Raw genomic sequence first — 25,473 nt, 5'->3', positions numbered from 1 at the left:
GTAGTTCCAATTGGCTTGATCAACAATGCAGGATTAGCGCTGAATACACCTGACATTAAAACTGGAAAAATAATTTACTTTATCCTCAAATGCCATGCAAATCCTGCATTTGGAATATTATGTTATGCATCTGCGAGGGACAGTAATGGCCAGAAAAAACACTCTTTGATTTTCTCAAAGCGCCATGGTTTCATCTCTGTGCAGTGACACAAATAACGCTGTGTTCCAAGCTGACAGATAGATGATCCATTGCAGGCGTTGTAATTGAAAACACTGTGAGGGGGTGGACAATTAATCTCCTTTTCTCCGGCTTTAAGAAAAAAAAATTTCCATGGAGAAATACCTTGAAATGCAGATAATAGATAAGAGTGTTATTGATTAGATGGGGTGGGAGGAGAGGCGAGGAGGTGCAGAGGTTCTCCATCACTAATCTCTCTGGCTATGACTGCATCTAAATAACCTGCAGAGAGGGATAAACAGGCGCATCCATCATGGGACAGCTGCAGAGGACAGTGATGGATGCCGCCGCCCTCCGCCGCCCTCCGCCGCCCTCCGCCGCACCTCTCCCTCTTGGTCAGGGATCGGAAGTGACACTGGCACTCAGGAGAAATACCCGGCTTAAAGTGAGCAGGAAAATGCCTCCTTTAGCTGGGCTGTGATGGAGGGATTCGGGGCAGGCTTTGTGCGAGTTTGTGGGATTGTCCGCTGTCCTGTTGTCTCTTTGAGTTTGGAGGATGATCCGTCTTCATAGATCCTGTTTGTTTTTTTCAAAGGAGAAATTGGTTTTGTGGATTTGTGTGTGTGAGTGTGGGTGAACTCATTCATATGCCCTTTGTGTGCCTGTGTATAAATTGATCTGCGGGTGCGTGTCTTTTCATTTCTGCCTGCATGCCCTTATACAGTTGGAGCCAAAGCCCCCCCCCCCCCCCCTCTGCCGTAAGCGCCTGGACCTGGAGAGCAGTCCAGCCCACGCCAGCTCACCCTGGAGGTGCCAGCCTGATAGATACGGAGTGTGTGCCAGGCTGTGGCATCCCTCCCCACCCCTGCAGCATTAAGATTGATCCCTGGTTCCCTCCCCTTCCTTTCTCTCTCCCTCCTCTGTGTGCCTCTGCCTTTATGAGCCTGTGAATAGGTGAAGCTCACAGGCTCCAACAGATGGCCAGAGCTGCCCTGTTTCACTGTCTCCTTCACACAAACACACACTATGAATAAGAGTTTAGAGAGAGAGGAAGGAAAAAGTGACGGCGAGAAAGAGTAGAAACAGGAAGTACTGTAGGAGAAGAAAGGCTAAAACTAGTGGAAACACCGAGAGGCAGCGGGGAGGAAGACGGCGAAGCAGAAGGAGCTGCAGGATAAACGCACATATGGACGGAAGAGAGGAAGAGGAGAACAGGAGAGAACCGCTGAAAAAGGAGAGAGAGAGAGCGCACAATTGAATTGTAGATTGAGGGAGCCTCTCTCCTCCCTCTTTCCCTCCCTCTTTTATTTATCTCCTGTGAAACCACGCCTCCCTCCTTTCACTTGTCAGTGCATCTATAACAGTGAGCTGTCTGCAGCGGGCTGCGTGGGGGGCGACAGCAGCTCCTCACTCTGCCAACAGCACCGGGGGGACCGGGTTTCCAAAGGGACCAGCAGGGACCGGATGGTACTGGACTGACCAGAACAGGTGTGTGACTTCATGGCTTTTCTATGTGTGTTTGTTGCGCTCGTGGTGGGTGACGGAGGGCAGCATGTGTTTTCCTTTTCCGCCGTGTGATGGCTTGTTCCTCCACACGACTTGGTTTCAGAGTAGCGTATCTAGAATGTACAGTGCTGGAGCTTTGCCCTAGTTTACACTTGAATGCTCTGATCCGTTCTGTTCGCCTCTGAGATTTTTGCATGGAGTCGCTAACGGCACCGCTCATCAGGGTAAGAGAGACCAGTCCTCTCCCTCAACGGATGCCCTGGACTCCTTTTGCATCGCAGTCTGGAGAGGAGCCACTGTTTATCAGGGGAACAAGTTGGTAGTTGTCCACAGTGTCCCTGTGTCCTGTGTCATCACCAGGCTCAGGTGTCTGCATATTTACACAGATCTGTGACGGCTCCAACATCACGGCCGCGTCTGCATGTATAAGCAGAACCCACTTTACTCAGTGTGTGGAGCTTCCCAATTTATTGGTGTTGAATCCAGTTTGTGATTACTGGTCTTTGTGTTTCCGTTTCAGTCTTTGGTGTTTGGAAATATGGAGCATTTATTGTCTCAGTGCTGCTTTGTATTTACTTTGCCAAATATAATCCTGACATTTGCTGAGTAGAGTGTGGGGCTTAAAATTAGACCAAAAACAAGAGTTGCAACTGTGAAAATGACACTTTTTCCAAACAGACATGCACTTCCAGTTGTGGGTTGTTTACCTTGTGTCAAATATATATATATATATATATATATATATATATATATATATATATATATATATATATATATACACATACACACACATATTATATTTCATCCCTTTCAACAGTTGCCGCTGCACCTCTCCTATAGAAGCCTTGACCGGGTTTAGTCTCAGTGAATGTACTCACTATCAGTGTTTTGTCAATATCTTCATGGGTCAAAAGGCTGTGTCATCACCAAGCGGTGGCAGTTAAAAGCAGTGGAGGTGGGGGGCTGGGGGGGTGTAAGCACTGACCTAGAGGCTGAAATATTTATGACAGAGACAGCTGAACGCCCCACGCTGTTTGTAGCAATATGGGTGGATGGATAAAGGAATGCAAAGATGGAGGGATGAAGGATAGAAGTAGAGAAGCTGTAGAGATCTGTTCTTTAAGCATTCATAATTTATCACAACGCACTCTGCCATGGAAGCTCCAACCCCCACATCAACTGGCCTCTTTTCTCACTGAGATGCCAGTGGACTTAAGGAGGATGCTCCCGCTAAGTCTACCTGTCAGCCACTCCCCAGGCATGTGAGGCTGCCGCCCACCGCCGCGGTGTACACACAAAGACACAAACACACACACACACACCCTCACACACACACACACACACACACACACTCCAAACCCACTCAGATGTACAAATCTCCTGGTCATTCATGCAAAGTGAAAACACAGGCGCACACATAAACACCAACAGAAGTGCCTCCCAACCCTCTTAACTATTTTATTTGGCCTCCGTCTATTTTTCTTCTTCAGTTATTCACACAGTTTTTTCTCAGACAAATCACTGACACACACAGTCACACACACAATCAGTGGGAGTGACGACCTTCAGACCTGTTGATGTTGTTTGCCGCCGCCGTGCTGTGAATACGTAAGAGGCCATGTGGGACTCCCGGCGAAAAATGGGCTGGTTGACACACCGTTTGTAAAAACGGATGGAAAATGTGCAGAAGGGCCGGCGATGCACTTGAAGGCAGACACCGCCATGAATATGTATTGTATGCTAATGCCAGACACCGAGGCTGTTGATGAAAGCCGAGGACACGTTTCCCCATCGCCGCTCTCCAGAGGAAGTCCTATCGACACAGCCATTGTCTAATGTGTCGGCAGCTGCAGCCTGGGCCGCTGGGCCGGTGTGGTGACAGGTGGCAGATATCGCTGACAGTGGCCAAGGTGACTCTGCTTGGTGGTCTCTGTGGGCCCACGGCGCTGCTCAGTTTACCGCCGTCTTGACCTTTTGTGGTTGGACACAGTGAGGCTGGATTAAAGGGTCCTCAAGTCAGTGTTTCCTGTTTGAATTTTGAAGTCTCAGACCTAGAACGGCTTTACCTCCTGTTCCTCTACACGTCTGGATTAGAGCGGCAAGAACCAATCGATTAGTGGAGAGAAATCAAATATTCAGCAGTGTTTCAGTGATTCTTCAAGTGAAAATGACAATGTTTGTTTGTAAAATGAGACAATTTGCCTGATTTTAGTTTTTTGTCTCAAGAGTCAGTGAAACATGTTCAAGTTTTGGACTGTTGATTATTCTAAAAAAAGTATTCAAATCATGTTATTTTGTGCTCTACAAGGAGCTGTCTTCAATATTTTAATGACTTTTTAGAGAGTAAATGATTAGTCAAAAAAATAATTAGCAAATGACTCAATAATTGAAGTAGGTGTTATGGCTCTAGTCTGGTTTTAATCACATTTTTAATTACTGCTTAATTTGAGTCCAGATCGCAGAAATGGAAAATATATGAATGTTAATCATTTTGTTTCATATTGGCTGATATAATTCTCTGACACATTGATAATTTTCTTAAATACACATTTGATAGTGTTGAGGAAAGACAAATACATTCATGTTTTTCCACAGAAAAGTACATTCTCTGAGTTTAAAAGGTCCAAATGTTCTGCCTTTTATCACCTTTACAACCATTATAATTATTAAGAAATATGTTTAAAAACAGAAATGCCACATTTTCTGGTTAAAAACATGGTTGTTCACAGCCTTATTTAGTTTCCAATGGTGGTAAAGTTTTGTGGACATATTTCTGATGTCCACACTTCTGAACCGCCTCCAAATCCATGTCCAACTTTTCTTGACATTTGACCCTGACTTAAGTTTTCATCTGCGTGGGTTTTCTTCTCGTTCTTTTCCATTTCATGCATCAGCTACTAACCACTTTTGCAGTGACTCAACTGCAGAAAAGATACTTTTAGTGAAAATTACCATCATTGTGAGGTTATTTTTTTCTCAGATAATGATTCGCACTAATACGGTGATTCATTTTTTGTCTCTGAGTCCTTTCTGCGTAGGACTTGAAAATTTAAGTAGCGTTTCATTGCTCATTTACTTGCTCCGAACATATAAAAGTAGGTGTTGCTCACGTGTTGGCTGTTCATCTGTATGTATGAGCTGCTGTTAACAGGTCCTGTGATGAGGCGGCGCCGTCTGCAGATCAGTGTGTAAATGTGGATGCTGCTGCTCGGCTCAACTCTAATAATGCAGCGGGAGAGGGGCTCTTTGACGACGCCTCTCAAACGCTCCCATCTCAACAGCGTGAGAGGAAAGAGTCGTCTGCGGCTGAAAGGAGCGAAGGAGCAGAAGAGCTGGGTGTGTTTGTGAGCGCACGCCGCCGCTCATTGTGCACGTCCGTGGCCTATCTGCGCGGTGTGTACATGTGATTGCCAGTGTTCACGTGTGGACAGCCATTCGACCGCTGTGTGAGAGTGCAATCAGATTTCAATCTTTTCCCTCTGTACGGCTGAGCTGCTGCGGCGGAGGTGCCCCATGGGGAAATGTAATTATACCCTGCTGGCCACAGAGTAGTGGCTTCAGTGGCCTATCTGTCTGTGGAGAGGCGGCGGCTGGAGGCCCCCTTCTCGCCTGCAATATCAAACAGCAGACATGTCACTAAAGCCCCCGTATCTGTGAATTCCGCATTAAATCCTGGCTCCAATCTCCTTCCCTAATCAGCGTTTAGATCCCGGGGTTATCGGCGGCCTTTTGCTACAGTTTTGTTACAGCTGTGAATAATTTATGACAGAATTAACTGCCGTTGCTAAGAGCAGTGATTGGGAGATTTTGGACCGACGCCAAGAGTCAAGTTCTGAGACATTTTTACGCTTTTCCTAATAAGTCAGACCTCATCAGCGCAGTTGTAATTAATTCCGTAATTATATGACATCTGCATATTTTTGCTCTTCCCGTCTCTTTGGATCAATTCATGGGCTCCTTCATCCAACATCTGTGTGAACTTGTGTCGCTGAGGTGTGTGTTGGTCCGGTGTCCATTAGGACGGCACAACAAACAAACAGACACACCCCACTCTGCTGGATTTAGGCAAACAATCAATGAGAACACTCGGATAACAGCAGTCTAAGTGGCCCATTGATGTTCCGATTAAATGAATACAGGATGGAGTGGTGATGGATGGGACCTGAGATGGTCGGAAACACAGAATCAGCTAAAATAAATTACATCCCTTTTCTGTTCTGCATAGACCTGGACAATATTGATGAATGAAAACTCATATCTCTGCATATTTGACTGATAGTTGGTGTATACTCTATTTCTCGATAGGCATACCAATCAATCAATCAATCAATCAATCAATCAAATGTTATTTATATCGCGTCATAACTACAGTTCTGTGATGAGCCTTTCCATTTAATAAACCACAGTGTTAAATCCATGGACAGAACTGAGCTGCTGCAGTGGAGGGGCCTGGGTGATTTGATTTGCTATGTATTGTGTTTTTATTCTTTTTTATCATCTTAGTCATTTCACTGTTGAATTTATTGCCTGGTTACTGTTCTATGAGTACTGACAGGTGAATGTGGATGTGGATGTCAGATGCTACTGTTGTCTGTTTGTTCCCTAATTGTTTGGATGTTCAATAAGGCAAGGTAACTGTGTACTGAACTGCCCTTCAGGGATTAATAAAGTAGTCTGATTCTGGGTCTGGATCTGAATCTGAATTAGAATCTGGATCTGGATCTGAATCTGAATCTGGATCTGGATCTGAAACTGAAACTGAATCTGAGAACCCTCCAGGAGTAAACACTTGGAGACAGAGGAAGGAAAAACCACCTTTAACAGGCAGATTAGATTCAGTTTAAAACAGTACAACTAAGATTTAAAGCGACACATAACATCCTTCCAAATAAAATACAGATATTGTTTTCAGAGAGAGGAGGAACAATGTGTGGAACAGATGAAATAAAGCAAAGTAAAAGCATAAAGTAGTTTAAAGGAAAATATAAAATACAGTTATACATATATAAATATATAAATATATAAATATATATATATATATATATATATATATATATATATATATATATATATATATATATAAATAAAGATAAGGAACAGCAGCTGAACCCAGGATGGTAATGGAAGGGTTTAAGTCCAGCTGGACAGTTCTGGGCTCTTCTGTGTTCTGTGGTCTGTTAGAACTTCAGCTCTACTGTGTTCTATGTTCTGTTAGAACTTCAGCTCTTCTGTGTTCTGTGGTCTGTTAGAACTTCAGCTCTTCTGTGTTCTATGGTCTGTTAGAACTTCAGCTCTTCTGTGTTCTCTGCTCCATTTGGGACATAAAGTATTGTTGAGGTGGTTGAACATTATGTTCTTTGTCTTACTTTTGTTCTTGCCCTCCATACTTTAGAACATTCTGTTTAAATTTGTGGTTTGTCTTTGCTTTTCTTTCACCTTCAACTTATGTTCAAAATAAACTTCAAACCTGGAGCAGACTCTGCCTCCTGTAGTAGACCCTGCCTCCTGTAGTCCCCTAACCCCATATATAGCTTAGAAATATAGTGCAGATGTAAACGTCACACCTACAGTCACCATTAAAAGTGTTGTTTTAGCAAAGTTACAAACATAAGCATTTATCAGCATCAACATCTGTACAAACAGAATATTCAGAAAGTGTGTAAACAGTGTTGAACATTAATAATGAAAAGAATTTAAAATGTGAATATTAAAGAAGCTGTGCTAACATGCAAAAAGTGCAAGTCTGAGTCAAATTCTGGGATGTTCTGAAGAAAGATTTAGCATGAAATACTGCAAGATTATGTATTTATATATGTATGTGCATGTATTCAACCCAAGAAAGTCCAACATGCACTAAATGTAAATAGCGGTCTGACTATAGTAGAATCCATTTGATTTGTGTGTGTGTTTAATACTGTGCACACTTTCACTGCATGTTTCCATTGTATTTAAATAAAGAAACTGAGGAATAAACATGTAAATCTAGTAAAATGTGTCAAAGAACAAAACTAAAGGTGGTACAAGACTTTTACACTGTACGTGTTATAAAATATATATTAAACTATATGAAAGTATAAAGAAACACAACCAGTAAATACTGACATGTTTTCCACTAAACTAAGTTCAGCATTTCTCTGACAGTTTTCAGTTTTGTCTTTCTGAGATTGTCTGTGATTTGTAAATATACTGATGCTGCTCAAACTAGTTTTCAGTTGTCATGACCCTTTGTTGTCAGTAAAACATGTAAACTCTAGCAGGTAAAGAACGAATAAACAGACACTGTTTCACAGGATGCAACAGTTGACTCTAATACCAATGAAAAAGTAATAAATGTCTGTGAAAAATAAAGAAGCTTGAAAATATTGTGACAATTTCAGCCTGATGTTGTCAAAAATATTCAAGATATTAGACGCGTGTTGAGTTTACTGCCTTGTTCTTATTATGTAACTACGCTCATTAAAAATACAGGAGAATACAGTTGGTCTGTTCAAGCTTTAAGCCAATAAACAGATTACATGGTGAGTTAGAACGAAAGGAATTTAAAGGAAAGAAGTGAAATTATGAGGCGACACGTTCTGCATCAGTGAGCAGGACTGTAAAAGCTGCCTGTCAAGGTGAACATGTTCCTGTGTGAGTGTCAGTGTGAGTGCGTTTCATCATGCCCTTCGTGGTCATGCTAACTTAGACCAGATCAGCCGTGCCACTGCACTTCTGTCTTCTTCATTTCCCTGATTTGATACACTCCAACTCTACCTTAATCTCCATTTCTTTGTTCGTCACCCTCTTCCTGTCCCTAACATAGTCACATCTCCAACCGCTGGCCCCCCCCCCATACCCTCACCCCCCTCCCCCTCAGGGTGTAGAAACCATTGTGTTGCCTAATAAGGTTTATGGAATTACAGATCTCTGAAATTGGATTTTCTCACTCCACCAAAGCAGTGGGATTATGGGTTTAAGGCTGGGTGCATGAGGACAAAACTGACCTGGGACTGAACCAGTGTTTGAGCTGTGGACCCTGGAGGGGGACAGATGGAGAGATGGAGAGATGGACGCAGCAACAGCTATGGGGAAGGACAGACAGATGGACAGACAGGCAGGTAGATGGATAGACGGACAGACAGACAGGCAGGTAGACGGATAGACAGAGGGACAGGTAGATAGACGGATGGACAGACAGGTAGACGGGTAGATGGACAGGCGGACGGATGGATGAATGGGTAGACAGACAGGTAGACGATAGACAGACAGATTGACGGACAGGCAGGTAGATGGATAGACGGACAGACAGACAGGCAGGTAGACGGATAGACAGAGGGACAGGTAGACAGACAGATAGACGGACAGACGGATGGACAGACAGGCAGACGCGTGGACGGACAGGTAGACGAATAGATGGACAAGCGGACGGATGGACAAACGGGTAGACAGACAGGTAGACGACAGACAGACAGACAGACGGACGGACAGGTAGACAGATGGGCAGGTAGACAGGTAGATAGACAGACAGATGGACAGACAGACGGACAGACAGATGGATGGACAGGTAGACAGATAGGGAGACGATGGACAGACAAACAGAGGGATGGATGGATAGGTAGACAGATAGAAGGACGGATAGACAGACTGACAGACAGACAGATGGATAGACAGGAAGATGGACAGACAGACAGACGATGGACAGACAGGTGTAACAAACAGACAGACGAGGGATGGACGGATAGGTAGACAGATAGAAGGACGGATAGACAGATGGACAGACAGATGGATGGACAGGTAGATGGATAGACAGACAGACGGACAGACAGACAGATGGACAGACAGGTATAACAAACAGACAGACGGACAGACCCACCCTTGTCTGTCTGTCTATCTGTCTGCCTGTCTGTACCTGGTATTTAAATAGATTCTGTCTGTCCGTCTGTCTGTGTGTCTGTCTGTCATACCTGTCTGTGTGTCTGTCTGTCATACCTGTCTGTGTGTCTGTCTGTATCTGGTATTTAAACAGGTTCTTTGTGCTTCTGCAGTGTTTTTGTCTCCTACGTGTGGTTTTGTGTTTTTGTCATGTCGACCACTCTCATTCTCACTCACACTCTCCTCCTCTCTGTCTGTCTGTCTGTCTGTCCGCCTCAACTTTGACTGTGTTTGATCTAATACTAATCTAATGAATCTTTTGATCTCCCCCGCCCAACGCCCAGACACAGCCCAGATTTCTTACGTCCAAAGTAGCTCGATTCGTTCTAATCTTTCAAATCTGGCCTGTGGTGAAGCAATTGATTCCCAGTGATGTCAAGAGATTTCAGCTGTCTGCCTGTCCGTATGTCTAATGAAGGGGAGATTCCACCGCTAACCTTCAGCTGGATCATCACCAATACAGACCCAGGGTAGTGTTCCAATGTAATAAAGCATTAAGAATAACCGTCACAAAGGAGGAGGAAGAGGAGGAAGGGGAGGAGGAGGATGAAGGGCAGGAAGGGGAGGAGGAGGAGGAATAGGAGGAAGAGGAATGAGGTGAGGAAGCAGCAGAGACAGACAGCAGCATTAAGGTGGAATTCATTAGAGGTGTCCAAGCACAGGGTTCGTCAACTCTTAATTGGGGTAGAGACAGGGATGTGGAGGAGGGATCGATAGGGGCGGAGCCAGGAGTTCAGCCCAATGAAATCAATACCCGACCAGTAGAATGCAGCAGCTCAAAGAAAAGCCGCCCTGGGGCAGTTGCTCATTTACCCTGTGGGTCAGAGTTGATCAGGATCAGGCCTGGATCACATGACGGCTCATTCCAGCTCATCAGTCACAGAAGGATGGAGTCACACAATTGGTTTTATTTATGAAGGTGAACGTTTGATGGAGTCTGGAACGTGTCTGTGGTGTTCCTCCGCCAAGAACAGGAGATTATTGAAACTAATAAAACATGATTCATTAACACCGGCGTACTTTATGGAAAGGAATATGAAATGAACCCCTGGAGTATTTTTACTCCGGCGCTAAAATTAGTCCCTTTTCTGCTCTTGTCTTCCTCCTCTTCATCTTCCTCGCTGCCTGGATAATAGCCATCTTTGTGCCCCGTCACTTTTTGATGTATCATCCTCTTATTCACATCAAGGACAAGGCCAGGTGTCGCATTTTCTCTCCGTTGTCATGCTTGTCACACTGCCTTGTCACCCACAGCCTGTTCCAATCCCCCCCCCCCCACTCTCTGCTTATTTATATTAAATCTGTCACTCTTTTATTTTCGCCAGAGAAAAGGAAAGTAAATCACTTTTGTCGTTTGCAGCCTGCGGTGTCTGCTGAATGCTCCAAGTTTATGTGGATGTCATCTTTGGTCAAATAAAGACCTGTCTCCATAAATGATATCTGTGAGGTTTTGTATAGTCGTAGCTCAGCTCAAACGCCTCATCCATATGTCCTCGTCCTTCACATGTCAGCCGTATGACGGCGTTAAGGCGGGGCATCAAACTCATGTTAGTTCAGGGGCTACGTTCAGCCCACTGTGACCTCAACTGGACCACACCAGTACAATAATATCAATAATAGTCTGTAAATAATGACAACTACTAATTATGACCCTGCCCCTCAAAGGGGAGGCACAGACTATTGTTTTTGGTTCAGTTTCTTTGTTTGTTTGTTTACACTTTAGCAGCAAATCTATTGTTTGAATTCCTTCCTAACTGGGTTTATCGATTACCACTGACCCAGAATAGATGTCATTACATTTTGGGAAAGTAGGTCATAGTTCAAATTTTTTTAATGAATTTTTACAATTTTTAAAAAAATATTTACTTATAATGGGCAAATTTTTAAATGTCTATAAAAACATAAATTTTGTTTGAATTTACTTCAAACTTGGCACAAATATAGAGGCAACTGATATGACATCAGCACATGCACAGACATGATGACATCAGCACACATAGACATGATGACATCAGCACACATAGACATGATGACATCAGCGCATAGACATGATGACATGAGCACACACATAGACATGATGACATCAGCACGCATAGACATGATGACATCAGTACGCATAGACATGACATCAGCACACGCATTGACATGATGACATCAGCACATGCAGAGACATAATGACATCAGCACATATAGACATGATGACATCAGCACATGCAGAGACATGATGACATCAGCACACACATAGACATGATGACATCAGCACACGCATAGACATGATGACATCAGCACACATAGACATGATGACATCAGCACACACACAGACATGATGACATCAGCACACATAGACTCATGACATCAACACACATAGACGTGATGACATCAGCACATGCATAGACATGATGACATCAGCTGGATTGATGCCAAAATAAGATAGAATACATGTGAAGGGCAAGGCTTGTTGTGTCTGAAACCACTTGTTCTCTTTGTTTTAGTGCAAATAACATTAAATTATGAAACTATTTCCATCTGCAAACTGTCCAAACAAAAACAATGACCTAGTGGTGCCAGGTACAACAAACCCCACCCCTAACACGTATTTCACCCATTATAAGTAAATGGGAGGATTTTTAAAAATCATAAAAAATTTGAAGTTTGACCTACTTTTTCCTAAATGTAATCACATCTATCCTGGGTTAGTGGTAATATATAAACCGAGTTAGGTCTGAATTCAACCAACAGTTTTGCTGCTAAAGTGTAAACAGATAAACAAACTGAACCAAAAACAATATCCGTTGCCTCCCCTTCAGGGGACAGGGAAATAACTTGAAAAAACTCAAATTTCTAAAAAAAAAAAAAAAAAAAAAAAAAAAAGTGCAGTTTTATAAATATCATGCCTCAACTGGATCAGATCAACAAAGGCACAAAACATTTAGTAACAGGCAGAATATCGTTAAAATTGGACTTAATTTTCTTTAGATATTTCAGGTTGTTCATATTTGTTCATGTTATTCACATTTTATTGTTAAAGGATATTTGGTAATGTTAACATTTTCATAAGTTAATGTTTTTTTTCACTAAAACAAAGAGAAAAAAATTTGAGTTGTCATTATTTATAGACATAATGTAATTTTTTTCCACATTACACCAAGAGAATGTGGAGTCATTATTTCTAGGTTATTATGATATTATTTTACTAGAGACTACCAACAGACAGACAGACAGACAGACAGACAGACAGACACACACACACATACACACACACACACACACAGAGACATACAGACACAGACAGACAGACACACACAGACATACACACGCACACAGACAGACACACACACACACACAGACACACACACAGACAGACACACACACAGACAGACAGACAGATACACACACACACACACACACACACACACACACACACACACACACAGACAGACAGACAGACAGACAGACACAGGTGTCTGTCCTCACCTCTCTTTGATGCCCATGAGTGGCTGGCAGCGCTGGCTCAGCCTCAGAGCAGCTGGGGTCACAGACGTGCCTTGGAAACCAGATTTATGTGGGTTCTCAAGCGTATTCTTAGCCCACCGAAGACTGCGTTTCACATGCCAAATGGACGCATGTGTTTGTGCATCTCCACTTCATTCTGTGCAAAGCATTTGTCCAAAGAACATATGAAACATTAGAGTGTATGTGAGTAAAGGGAGCTAAAGTCCAAGGTTTCATAGTGTGATTATGGACATGTCAGAGGGACGCTTGGACACAGACGCCATTCCAATAAAGACATGAATCAGAGGACTGTGCTGCTGTCAACATGTCTTCACAGGGAGACATAGAAGCAGCCTTTGGAGCTTCAAAGATCACAACTCCAGGCTGGAACAGATACGGAGACAGTGTTTGATAGCAGTTTGATGGAGAGCTGGTTGAAAACTGCTGTAATTCTGTACCTCAGCTTCTGCTGACACTCAGTGTGAAGCACAGAAGGGATTTACTCGTCTGCCTGAGCCAAAGTGAGGAGGGCTTACATAGTATTACAAACAAAAAGTGCTTATCACTAAAAATGTCCTGAAGGGCACGAGATAATTCTGTTAAACTGAAACCGTTTTTATATTGTCTTTCACACACACGTCTAATTACACCCTCTGCTCTGAAGAACTGTGGGCTTCCTCAGGCCTTTGAGCATCACTCAAATATAGACACAGGTTCTGTAACTATGTACAGACACAGGTGATATCAGACACACAGGTGATATCAGACCATGAGGTCTACCATGGTGTATGGAGGGTTTTCATCTAAAACAGAAGTGTCCTCATTCTGGAGGAAGGACAGACATGACACAAACCTACATCAGACATTTATAAACCATATAAGGACAACCCTGATGGAGCTGTGTCCGTCTGTTCTGTCTGTCCTGTCTGTCCTGTCTGTGGACATTTGCATATGTTCCTCGTATTTATCAAGTGTATACTCTGTTTTCTTACAGAATTTGTCAGTCAGAGGCTGGTTTCAGTGGGAGAGGAGAACACCAGGAAGGTCTGATTTATTAAAGAAGGTAAGACTGTTCACCTCTGATTCACTCCCAGTCCAGTCTCCTCCTCTCCTCTCCTCTCCTCTCCTCTCCTCTCCTCTCCTCTCCTCTCCTCTCCTCTCCTCTCCTCTCCTCTCCTCTCCTCTCCTCTCCTCTCCTCTCCTCTCCTCTCCTCTCCTCTCCTCTCCTCTCCTCTCTCCTCTCCTCTCCTCTCATTCACACATACATCACAGCTGACCTGTACTTGTGCATTTTGCTGCAGGTTTCGTGCTGTTGCCACAGTTACTGTAGGTTTTGCCATTTACTCTGTGTGTGTTTACAGATGTGGGTCATGACATTGTCTACATGTTGTGTCTACAGTCTAACCACAGTGCCTCCCTGTGTAAGACACTCTCTGTATTAGTCAGATTTATCCATTTTTTACTTTCATTTGTACCTCTTTGGGTATCATTACTGTCGCCTTTGCAAAACTAAGCCAGGCTCTGATTATTGTTCTTGTTTCCATGGATTCTACATACCTCAGAGGAAACAAACAACACAGCAGGCTACTGTTACCGTCAACATGTTATTTACTGTAGGGGATGGATTCGTCACCTCTGGAGGCGAGTCTCACATCACGCTGCTTTTCTGAGTATCAAACTCAGCATCACCTCATTTCATCTGCCGGAGAGTGATTAGAATTTCAGTTCACAAAAATAAGAGAGCTCTTATTGTTGCCCCCACTGACATCGAATCCATGATCAAAGAGTGCGGTGGGTGTTGCACTCGTGTTGCAGCTTCGGCAGACACCCCACCAGTGGCCGTCAGTCCATATGGTAGTTATGAAGACGGGAGGAAAGGGAGTGAAATTAAAGATGCACTGGGTGAGAGTGAGGTGAGAATGACAGAAATAGTTGTGAGAAAAGCTACCCCCCCACACCCCATGGCCGGGGGCTGTAAACTGCAATCAGCTACACAAACAGATAAGACTGGTTATGTTTAAAAGTGTCAAGTGTTTAAGAGAGTTTCACAAGTGTTTTTGTGCAGACGCTGTGGTGCTGTAGTGTGTTTACCTCCAACATGAGCCATCCTGTGTGAACAGTTGGAGCAGCAGCAGAAACAGCCTTCAGCACATGTGGCCGTAGAACGTACACAGCTGTGCACAGCTGACTACGAATCACAGCAAAAACATCCATATGTATGACAGTAAGCAGCTCTGCCTTTTGATTAACATGAGACTGACTGCAGAGGGTTTGTGATGCAGCAGTAATAGTTTAAGCAGGTTGGAAAAAAGGAATCTGCTTGGATTTGTAACTTTTCTTGACAGAGCATTTGAGGAGCTGAACTTTGATTTTCCTCTTGTCTGTGTGACATAAGTAAGAGCAGACAGGTGAATGATGAGCCTTTGGTAAGCTATTCTGTTTGAGGACTGATCTCCACTTCAAAACCCCAGCGTGAGGACAGTATTCACCTCGCTCTTTCTTCCTCCTCTTCTTCGCTGGCAGCAGGGGCCTTTGGCAGTGCAGAATAAAAAAAACCTAAAGTCTTCTAGAGAAACTCTTCAAAGGCACCATCCATCTGCTGAGTTAAGACCTCATCAGTTCAGTTTTCTTCTCTCAAACCGCTGTCCCTTTCACACAGCTCTTGTTGTTTATGAAATGAGTTTTGTGATATTTTTCCTCCTTTCCTTGCAGCTGGTTGCGTAAGGTGCTTTTGATATGTTGTGAGGGGCAAAGGGATATTTTTTCCTCACACTTTGGCGGATTAGCCTGTTGCTGGCGTTGGTTTCTGCTCACACCATCCCTTGGGTATGTGATGCACAATGCGCAGCTATGGGAGCCTTTTCCTGACCCTCATTTTCCACATCAGCAAGATGGAAAGTGCCAGCTTGCCTCCGTGCCCCCGTCTGCCTTCTGCCCAATGATTAAAAGTCAAATATTAAAGTACTCTGTTGTGAGCGTGGCCTAATTGATTCTTTCCGCCGGGTGCACACAGAATGGGCTGACAGCAGGCGATACCAGGCTTTGTCAACATCGGGCATGTTGCCTGACGCTCAGGATGGCACCCCAAAGAAGCCCCCTGTGAGTGTGCCAACCTGCCCCCCCACCCCCACCCCCCGACACACACACACACAGGCCGCTCGGCGGTCCGGCCATGCTTTGGAGGAACGACAGAGAAGTGGTTCATTCTTTTGCTGTGTGTCAGCTCCCATCGGCTGGCTGGGAAGTGGGCTCTTTTATTTGGAAGGAAGTGGTTGGCTGTGAAAAAAAAAAAAAAAAACCCTGTGTGTATGTGTGTGTGTGTGTGTGTGTGTGCGTGTGTGTGTGTGTGCGTGTCTACAGTTGAAGAAAAATCTGCCCACTTGCATAAGCACTCAGCTAACTTAAGCTATCTGGGGCGATGGTGCTGAAAAGAGGCTTGATGTGGATCCGCAGAAGGCCCTCTCCTCTGTCAGCTCTCCTGCCGTTCACATAATTGCTTTAATAGCTTTTAATCACAGCCGTGTTTAACAAGGAGCTTACCCAACACAGAATGATACCACGTACGTCATTGCTGCCCACCCTGTGAAAAATCAGGACAGCTGCTTAAGTTTGTTGTCAAAACTCCACATCATTTGCTGGTGGTGTTTCACCCTCCCTTAACTACAGTGTACGTGCAGTTAATTGAATCTTTACGGCTGTAAAACACTGTCCCTCTGTCCTCCTTAGACCCAGGCTGCGTATTTCTGTCTTGTCTGCATACCCTATGAATTTACACACCATTTTATGTGCATCTTCAATTGGCTCTGCTCCCCATTTATTTTTAATGCTTTTTTTACTTCACATCAAGCAGAGCGCAACAGCGGTCCTGATGCTATACGATATTCATTAACTGCAGACGTTCATCCGCGCTGCTTTTCTCATGAATCTGATTGACCTTTTCATTCACGGTAAAAGGTTATGGTTGCCTATAAATCCCCCCGTGGTTAAAAAGCTGGCTTTATGTCTTGTCCCATCTGATGCTTTATGTTCCACCTGAGCTGACAGAAAGGTGTGATGGGGTGGAGGTCAGGGGGTGTGCCTGGCAGTGCCGTAATTACTCTATTAGCCAAACGGGGTCGCACTGTGCGCTCTGACACTGCACTAATTACAACAGGAGGGTGATGAACTTGATCAAGGTGTTAATGCATGAAAGAAAATCAGGCGAGCAGGATGTTGTCGCATGTGAGCGCTGTAATCAGTGTTTCCTGTGGAGCTGATGTGTTGGTGTAGTGGTGCGTCATCAGGGGCAGAAAGGGGCGGAGTCACATACAGCTTTTACCCCCGTATTATTTTTGTACTTCCGATGTTTTCGCACAGGTGCAGTACATGGGTAAATTAGTTCAAGGACGCAGCATACTGGTTTTACACCCAAGAAAACCAGAGAAAACGCCTATGTAATGATATGCTTTTATGTCAAATATTTGAGTATAGTTTTAATTCATTACAATTTTGATTTTATATACCTAATATTTGGAACCAATATTCACTTTTAAAGTCTTTGAAAAGGTTCGTTAAGCATCTTTGTGTTATTTATGCAATAAATTATGTACATTTTTCAAATCGGATTTTATCTTTTTTGTGTGTTTTTTGTCCTTTTGTGTTGATATAGTAGGTTAAAGTGAAAAAATAATTGGCAGATGAGACAGATGAAGTTGTGCTGAAAAAAACGATACCAAACATGGGTATAGTAAACATTTCTATTTATAGTATATTAAGGCAAAATCAAACGTACGCAAAAACGAACAAAATAGGCTCAAACCCCTACAGGTTAAATAAATGACAGTAAATTCAGTATGACAAGTTTCACTACCGGATATTTACATACTAAAGAATGTGGTTGCTCATGCCTGACGGTTTGGAGCATATGCAGAATTCTAAGGGGGTAAAAAAAAAATACAGGGGTAAAAATTGTCCAGCAGCACTGAGCACATGGCTTCTAATGTAAAACAGTAGACCTATTATATATTCTACATATGTAAAACAGTAGAATTATTATATATTCTTCATATGTAAAATAAGTCTAATGCACCGGAGATGGTTTTTTGTACCAAATGTATGATGTGGTGGTAAGGTTTTGCTGCGGCGCACCGCCACATACAGCAGAAACACTGAGCATAATCAGAACATTTTCCACCCGCTCCAATCCTGTGTGCTCCATATTCACATTTTTTCCCATCACATTTCAGTGTGACCGAACGGCAGCATATCTGAGAAATGGAATCCCAGCCGCTGAAAGAAAAAAGGCCACTGAAAAGTAATCACAATGTCCCGTCCCCTGAGAACTGAGCCGGAGTTTCATTTCTGCCTCCATCTTGTTACTTCCCTGACGTAAATCCCATGAGGCCACGGGGCGGGGGTGGGGTGGGGGGGTCCAGAGGCTGAGTCGGGGTCATGATCACAACCAGCAGAGGGAAGCCGACAGCTGGCTGCCTCTGTGACAGGAGCCTAATGGAGGGCTAATAGCTCAGAGTAGAGTCCCACAGACGACTGCTGTGACCTTGATATGAGACTGTGTATGTGTGTGTTGGGGGGGGGTTTCGAAAGGTGGAGCACCGTTAAAGATGCTGACAGGAAGGTACTTTAAATACATCACTCTACCGCCTTGGTCTTATTTTGTCATCAGTGTCTCAGTGTGTCTTCATTTGGGATTCGCTGCAGTTGTCTTCGCCACCCCCATGATCACCTTCAACATTTAAGTCAGAGATAATTTCTGTGTGTGTGTGTATATATGTGTGTGTGTGTATATGTGTGTGGGTGTGTGTGTATATATGTGTGGGTGTATGTGTGTGTGTGTGTATGTGTATGTGTGGGTGTGGGTGGGTGGTTTGTGTGTGTGTGTGTGTGTGTGTGTGTGTGTGTGAGTCAGTTTGTGAACTGTGAGTGGGTGGATACTGGCAGAATAAATGTTTAAACAGGGTTTTCTTCTAACTGATATTTAGTTGTTATTCCTCTGTGTTGTTTTGTTTTCTTTTTGTAAAACTCATCAAATATTCTGCTTTGGGAAATAATAGCTGAGATGAAATTGGATCTTGATTTTCTAACTATTGCATTTTGACATTTCAGATGGATTTTTTGAATAATAAAAGCAGATATTTTCTTGTTTGACTGTATATTCATATACTTCATATATAAGTACCTTGGATATTCATTAGTTTTTTATTTTTACTCCTGTGCGTACTGAGGGACTGCAGATGGAAATTAGCTTGTAGCTAAATCTGGTGCAATGCGTCTCTTTTCTTATGAGATTAATGTGTGTGTGTGGTCATGGATTTGGACAAATAAATAAATAAGATAAAGTAATGTATGCTGTCAGTCGTACTTGAACATGTTCTCTTTGTAATGCTTGTGTTTTGACAGTAAATCCTTTAGTTTTAACTGAACCGAATGCTAAGGAAGTGCAATTCTGTCTCCTTTAATCACACACAAAATGACACATGGATCCAAAAGAAGTAATGCTGAATGATTAAATGTGTAATTAACACTTAACAAAGACTGCTTGAGATTTAACGAATAAGACTCCTTCACACTTCATCTGTAAACAGTGGAATCCACCAGGAGCAGCTCTGTACGGCGTCCACAATCCCCCACAATGCACTCCACACTAAATATGAATACTGTCAGTCAGCATACTTCTGTATATGAATCTTTGCAGACATACCGCTTGGGGTGTACATTCCATCACTTCCTGATAGCCTACTTGCCAGTTGGAGGTGTGTAACCACGGTAACCAGCCAACTTCAGCTCGACTAGCATCTGCAATATCTACAGCGAGATTCAGTCCACACTCTTTTGGTTTCATACTGATGTTGTGGACATACAAAACAAAAATATCCAGTACAGTTTTAGCCTGTGAATTAGCTGGTTGGATTTTTGGACACATGAGCCACGCAGATATAGCATTTGGACAGTTAGATGTCTGACAGATACCTTCAGATTTATCAAGATTCAGGACAAGGATGATGGAAGGTTGCATCTGTGAAAGGAATCAAACTATGGAACAACTTAAATGATGAAACAAAGGCAATTAAATCAAATAACACATTTAAAAAGACAATTAAATCCAATATGTTGAGTAAATACGACGAAATGGACAAAGTTCTATATATATATTACTGCTAAGAAATGACAGTTTATTTTGACTTGGGTTTTATTGTTATGAAGCGGATAGTTTATTTTTGTTTATGACATGTGTATTGTCATGAAATGGACAGAGTTTATTTGGTTTTTTTATATGGATATTTGTGTTATGAAATGGACAGAGTTTATTTTTATGTGGATATTTGTGCTATGAAATGGACAGAGTTTATTTTTATATGGATATTTGTGTTATGAAATGGACAGTTTATTTTTATATGCATATTTGTGTTAATAAATGGACAGAGTTTATTTTTATACGGATATTTGTGTTATGAAATGGACAGAGTTTATTTTTTGTTTTTTATACGGGTATGGTTAGGAACTGGACAGTTTATTTTTGATAAATATATTACTGCTAAGAAATGACAGTTTATTTTTGTGCATTATTGTTATGAAATGGACAGAGTTTATTTTTGTTTTGATATATGCACCATTACTGTTATGGAAAGGACAGAGTTTATTTTAATGTGAAATGCTGCTGCAAAATGGACAGTGAATCACTGATATGCACAGTAATTTAGTGTTTTATGCATAGTCAGAATTTTGTCTGATATGTGAGGATTTTTGAGTTACTTATGGAATCTGACAGAGGAATTTAGGGTAGGTGAAGGATGAAATGTGTGTGTGTGTGTGTGTGTGGGGGGGGGGGGTTTATAAATTAAACTTTATCCTGCTCCTTTTCTAATGGATTTTTGGTTATTGTTTTTATATCTATTAAATGTGCCATCTTTTGCACCGTTCTAATCCAAAGCACAAATACTCATAAATGTGTAGCTGAACAGATGATGAAATTCTACTGTAGTTGTTTGATATTCATGTAGAATGTGTGGATGAATATTGAACAATGGTGTTTGATGTTTGGCATTTTCTTTTTTCTTTTTTGCGTGTACTTCTCTAAAGTAGGCATGAGTGTGTTTGTGTCCTTGTGTGCTCAGTCAGTGGTACAGATCAGAGGGAGGTCAGGCCTGCAGGGACAGCCAATCAGCCTCATCCACAGTAAAGGCCGAGCCACTACCGCCTGATCAATCTGAGCGCTCATTAAAAGGCTGCCAAGCCCTCTGCAACCCGATACAATATCAATAGTGGAGCACCACACAGGGACCTCCAGAGCTGTTAGGCAAGCCGCTGGCAGCTTAACTGTCATTACCGGGTGGGCAGCGTGCCAGAGACCCCCTTCATGCGCCACTTAGGCTCCCCCTATGGTCCCAAACACAGGTCAGGACAGACAGATGGGCCGTCTGGGCAGCTGTCCCGTCAACACTGAGGAGTGAGATGGATACCGACCTGTAGAGGAGGAGGCAGACTGTGCCCCGACAGTATGGAAACAAGTGTGTGTGCGTGCGTGTGTGTGTGTCGACTACGCACCGCTGCGGTTTCACCCAAGGCTTGTTTGTTTGCTGTGGGTATTTTGTGCATCGGTCGTTTATCGTGGGTGATTACAACGGACTACCTCATATGTTTGTGTTTATACCGAACAAAAGACAAAGAGTATGGTTTTTAAAAACACACTTAGCTGAACTCTGTAGCTGCTGTTTCAGATTCACAAAATCCACCCAGGGTTTTGGCATGCAGCCCCAGGTTCCTGCTGGGAAACCACAGGCGCTGAATGGCACTCTGGAGCGATTTGTGAGCAGAGCAAATGGGAGGAATATAAGAGGCCATACATAGAGAGCCTCTGTAATTCAGAGCATTGTGCCGCGGTCAGTCCTCTGTGCTCCAGTCTTAGCCCCCTGTGTGGTTCTGATAGGGGAGGGATCAGCGAGTGCGTCTCCTAACCCCCAGTAATCCGCCGACAAAAGGGCCAGGAGAAAGCCAGCCGGTGGAAGGGGGTGGGATGGGGTGGGGGTTAGGACAGAGAATGGGAGGGGGGGAAAGTAAAGAAGTGGTCATTGCCTCTTCAATCCCCCAGGGTATCTTTAACAGCAGATAAGATGGACCTCACGGCGCCCGCAGACCCCCCCCCCCCACCACCACCACCATAAAACATCCTTCTGCTGAGCGGAGCCTCTTTGAGCGTTCAAGAGTCATTGTTTATCGGTCAACTTAAAGAATCTGGAGTCTGTCGGAGCGATTCCATCTACAGAAGCTGAACTGTAATGTACCGCCAGGGTATTGATTTATCTGGCCTCTGTGTAATTTACTAGGTGGGCGAGTGGCAGTTGTTTACAGAAAGTTGAAACCGATATTGTCTGTAATCATCATTAAGTCGGGGCCATTAGGAACCGTTCCCCCTGCAGGAGCTAATTTGATGATGGGAGAGAAATGGCATGTAATTAAAACACAACAAGTGACGGCTTCAGACCTATGAGTCATGTGGAATGGGATCGAATGTAGCCAACGTGTATTCGGCTCACAAACAGAGGTCAACAGCATCATTTAGAAAAGTGATCATCTGGTGCCTTTAACGGGCTCATGTTTCCATGTGAACGCCTTTCTTGTTTTGTTCCTAATTCCATAAAAGGGGAAACCTTCTGAACGCTCAACATTCATGATTTAGGATGTTTTTTTCTGATGTTTTTGGAGATGCCATGGAGTTTATTTTTCAGGCTAAATGTTCGGTGTGTAAGCTTTAAGCCCCTTTTCCACTTGTGTTCTGGAATATTCCCCTATTCTTCTGTTCTGTCGTCTGTGTAAATGAAGTGGTGGATCATTTGGTTCCACTTCTGTTCCACCTCTGGAACTCCTCTGGAGGGAGGACAGAGCCATGATAAAGGTGGAAACAGGATTCAGGAAGGCTATGGAAAAGGAACACCTCTGGTTCCAACCAAGATGGGATGTTTGGATGACGGACTGATGACATGTGCGACCCCCACGCTGGGGGGCGTTTAAAAATGAGCGACAGCCGTGTACAGTAAACAAACATATCAACACTACCAGACAGATGTGGAACTGGGGACACACCCACATCCACCAGCTGTTGGCACCTGGGGTGGAGGACTGTATCCATGAGAACATTTGTGGAATGGTCAAAGACTCTGCAGAGGTTAGCAACACTGCTATGATTGGAGTATTTCTGAAGCATAAGTTTTGCGTCCCACTATCCGCGGTGGCCCCGCCCCTTTGATTGGTGAGCGCAGGTCCACTGTGTAAAAGTCCAACTGTCTCACCTCTGTCCCTCCTTTGTCTTTTCTGTGGAAATCAGACAATGGAGGAAAAAAGGTGGGATCACCATCTGACCTTTGACATTGATGTTCGTAAAAGTGTCTTTAGGGTGTCCATCTGCAGAAATGGAGTATAATATTCATAATTCATGTTTTCATGAGTGTATGAGCTGCTTCCATCTACAGAGGAAGGAGGTCCCTTCCACAGTCTGTCTGTTGTCCACCATGTCTCAGTGTTAAGGGTCAGTACCTTTACCTGCTGTTACTGTTCAGTTAATATTTCCGTAGTAAAAAATCCCAGAATGGACAAATAAAACATTGGTTGTTACAGAGGCTTTTAGCCTTTTCGTGGTCAGTGTAGGAGGAATATTGATTTGGATGCAGCAGAACTGCACTGTTCAAATATTATACACTTTAAAATAGTGTGATTTTAAATGCACTAAGATTTGTTTGATAATTTGATCAGCCTGAGGACATTTTGATATTCCCAACAACTTCAACTTTCACTAAGCTTGTGCCTTTATTACTTTTCGTTGCTTGCTTTTAATCTTGCCAAAACAAGAAGAGTCTTTCACCGTCCATGTTGCCGTTGCCTAGCAGCAGTTTTCTCAAGATGAAACCACTTCAAGTCCTTGTATTTTGAACACACAACTGTTGTATTCAGGAGCTTCCATTTCCAAGCGTCCCCGTCCTCTGCAGATAGATGGGACTGTTCCTCATGTGAAACTCCCATAGTATTACACAGTTCTAATCTTGAGTGATGTTCTCATTGCAGTCCAGCAATGTCATGCAGAAGTCAGTTGGCTGCGTTGAGGTCTCAGTGAGGTAGTTGGGTCAGTGGAACAATGGGCCCCGGCTGATTTGTCTGTAATCCATTTAGCTGAGATGTGACACACTGTAGGAGGGCTTTGCCTCTGGTCAATAAGTGCCAATAAGGAACAGCCATCACTCAGCGGGCTGCCCTGTCCACCAGCTTGCTCACTTGTTTCAGCTGTCAACCCCTGTCTCAAAGGAGCTGGCGTTTGTGCCGCTCTTTCGGACGCACCTCGAATGGCTTTCCCATACAACCCTCAATAGAGCAGGAAAGGCAGGGACGCCGGCAGACTGCAAAGCAGGCGCATTTCCCTCTGACATCTGAATAAACCCATCTGAAGGCAAAACAGCCACGTATTTACAAAACACCATTGACAGTTGCTCATTCTCTGGGTCTTAAAACCCCAGAGTTTAGACTGTGGGGGTTGAACTCCAGTCAGGGACAATCGGGGCTCTGTTTTTGTTTCCTCCAACACCTCCATGTTCTCTTTGGGCTCTCTTGGAGCGTACCGCAGGGGTGTGGAGGAGGAGGGGTAAGTGCCATGACCCTTTGGTGGACCCTGCCTGAAGCCCCCCCAAAACCTGCAGACCACCGCGCTAGCCCCACATACCACTGGGTTGCTGCTGGAAACGGAGCAGGAGCGAAGTGGAAGAGTGTGAATGAAAGTGGAGCTGTGTTTGTACAGACTAAATTCAGTCATCAATCAGCCTGGTTGCAGTTTTTGAGGTAGTTATTTGTGGTGTGGCTACAATCCAAGCTCATTACAAGGAGTATTCTCATTGAGTTAGTTTGTTAAACCTGGAGCAGACACAAAGGCAGATAGTAGTTGTGTGATGTCCCTCTAGTTCTACTGAGGCCAAAACAACTGGACGACAATATGATGATGAGGATGTTCATTTCCTGCAGATTCACAGATAATTAGCCCGAGCATTGTTCTGCCTTTTTATGGCCCTTTGTTGGAGAAAGAAGTTTGAAGTCTGATACACACAGAGAGAGAGAGAGAGAGAGAGAGAGAGGGTGTGTGTGTGTGTGTGTGGTGTACATTTATAGTCAACACAGCAGACCCAGGGAGTCTGTCAGAGCTCTTTGTTCTCCAATGAGAACACATCATGACTGGGCCTTTTGTCTGAAGTGACACCATCATACAGTCGCTTTCTCTTCCTACCTCCCCCTCTCTCTCCCTCCCTCTCTCTCTCTCTCTCTCTCTCTCTCTCCCCAACTTCCTTTCTTTCCCTCTCTCCCCCTCTCCCTCTTCCTTACCTTCTCTCTCTCTCCCTCTGGCCCTCTCTTCCTCT

The 25,473-nt window shown here is 43.6% G+C and overlaps 1 protein-coding gene across 2 annotated transcripts in view; it reads left to right on the top strand.

Moving 5' to 3' along the window:
• Positions 1 to 1,132: 1,132 nt before the first annotated feature.
• The window catches only part of sulf2a (sulfatase 2a), a 56,160-nt gene continuing 31,819 nt past the window's right edge, over positions 1,133 to 25,473 (top strand). Inside the window, exons 1-2 of one of the 2 annotated variants that reach the window (XM_030133754.1) lie at positions 1,133 to 1,666; positions 14,082 to 14,150. The gene's annotated coding sequence lies outside the window, so the exon portion shown is untranslated. The remainder of the gene's footprint in view (positions 1,667 to 14,081; positions 14,151 to 25,473) is intronic. The other variant, XM_030133755.1, reaches the window with a different exon arrangement.

This window comes from Sphaeramia orbicularis, chromosome 5 (assembly GCF_902148855.1).
Source record: "Sphaeramia orbicularis chromosome 5, fSphaOr1.1, whole genome shotgun sequence".
Taxonomy (NCBI): Eukaryota; Metazoa; Chordata; class Actinopteri; order Kurtiformes; family Apogonidae; genus Sphaeramia; species Sphaeramia orbicularis.
Note: the sequence above shows the minus strand (reverse complement) of the source record. Positions and strands in the feature narration are given on the sequence as shown.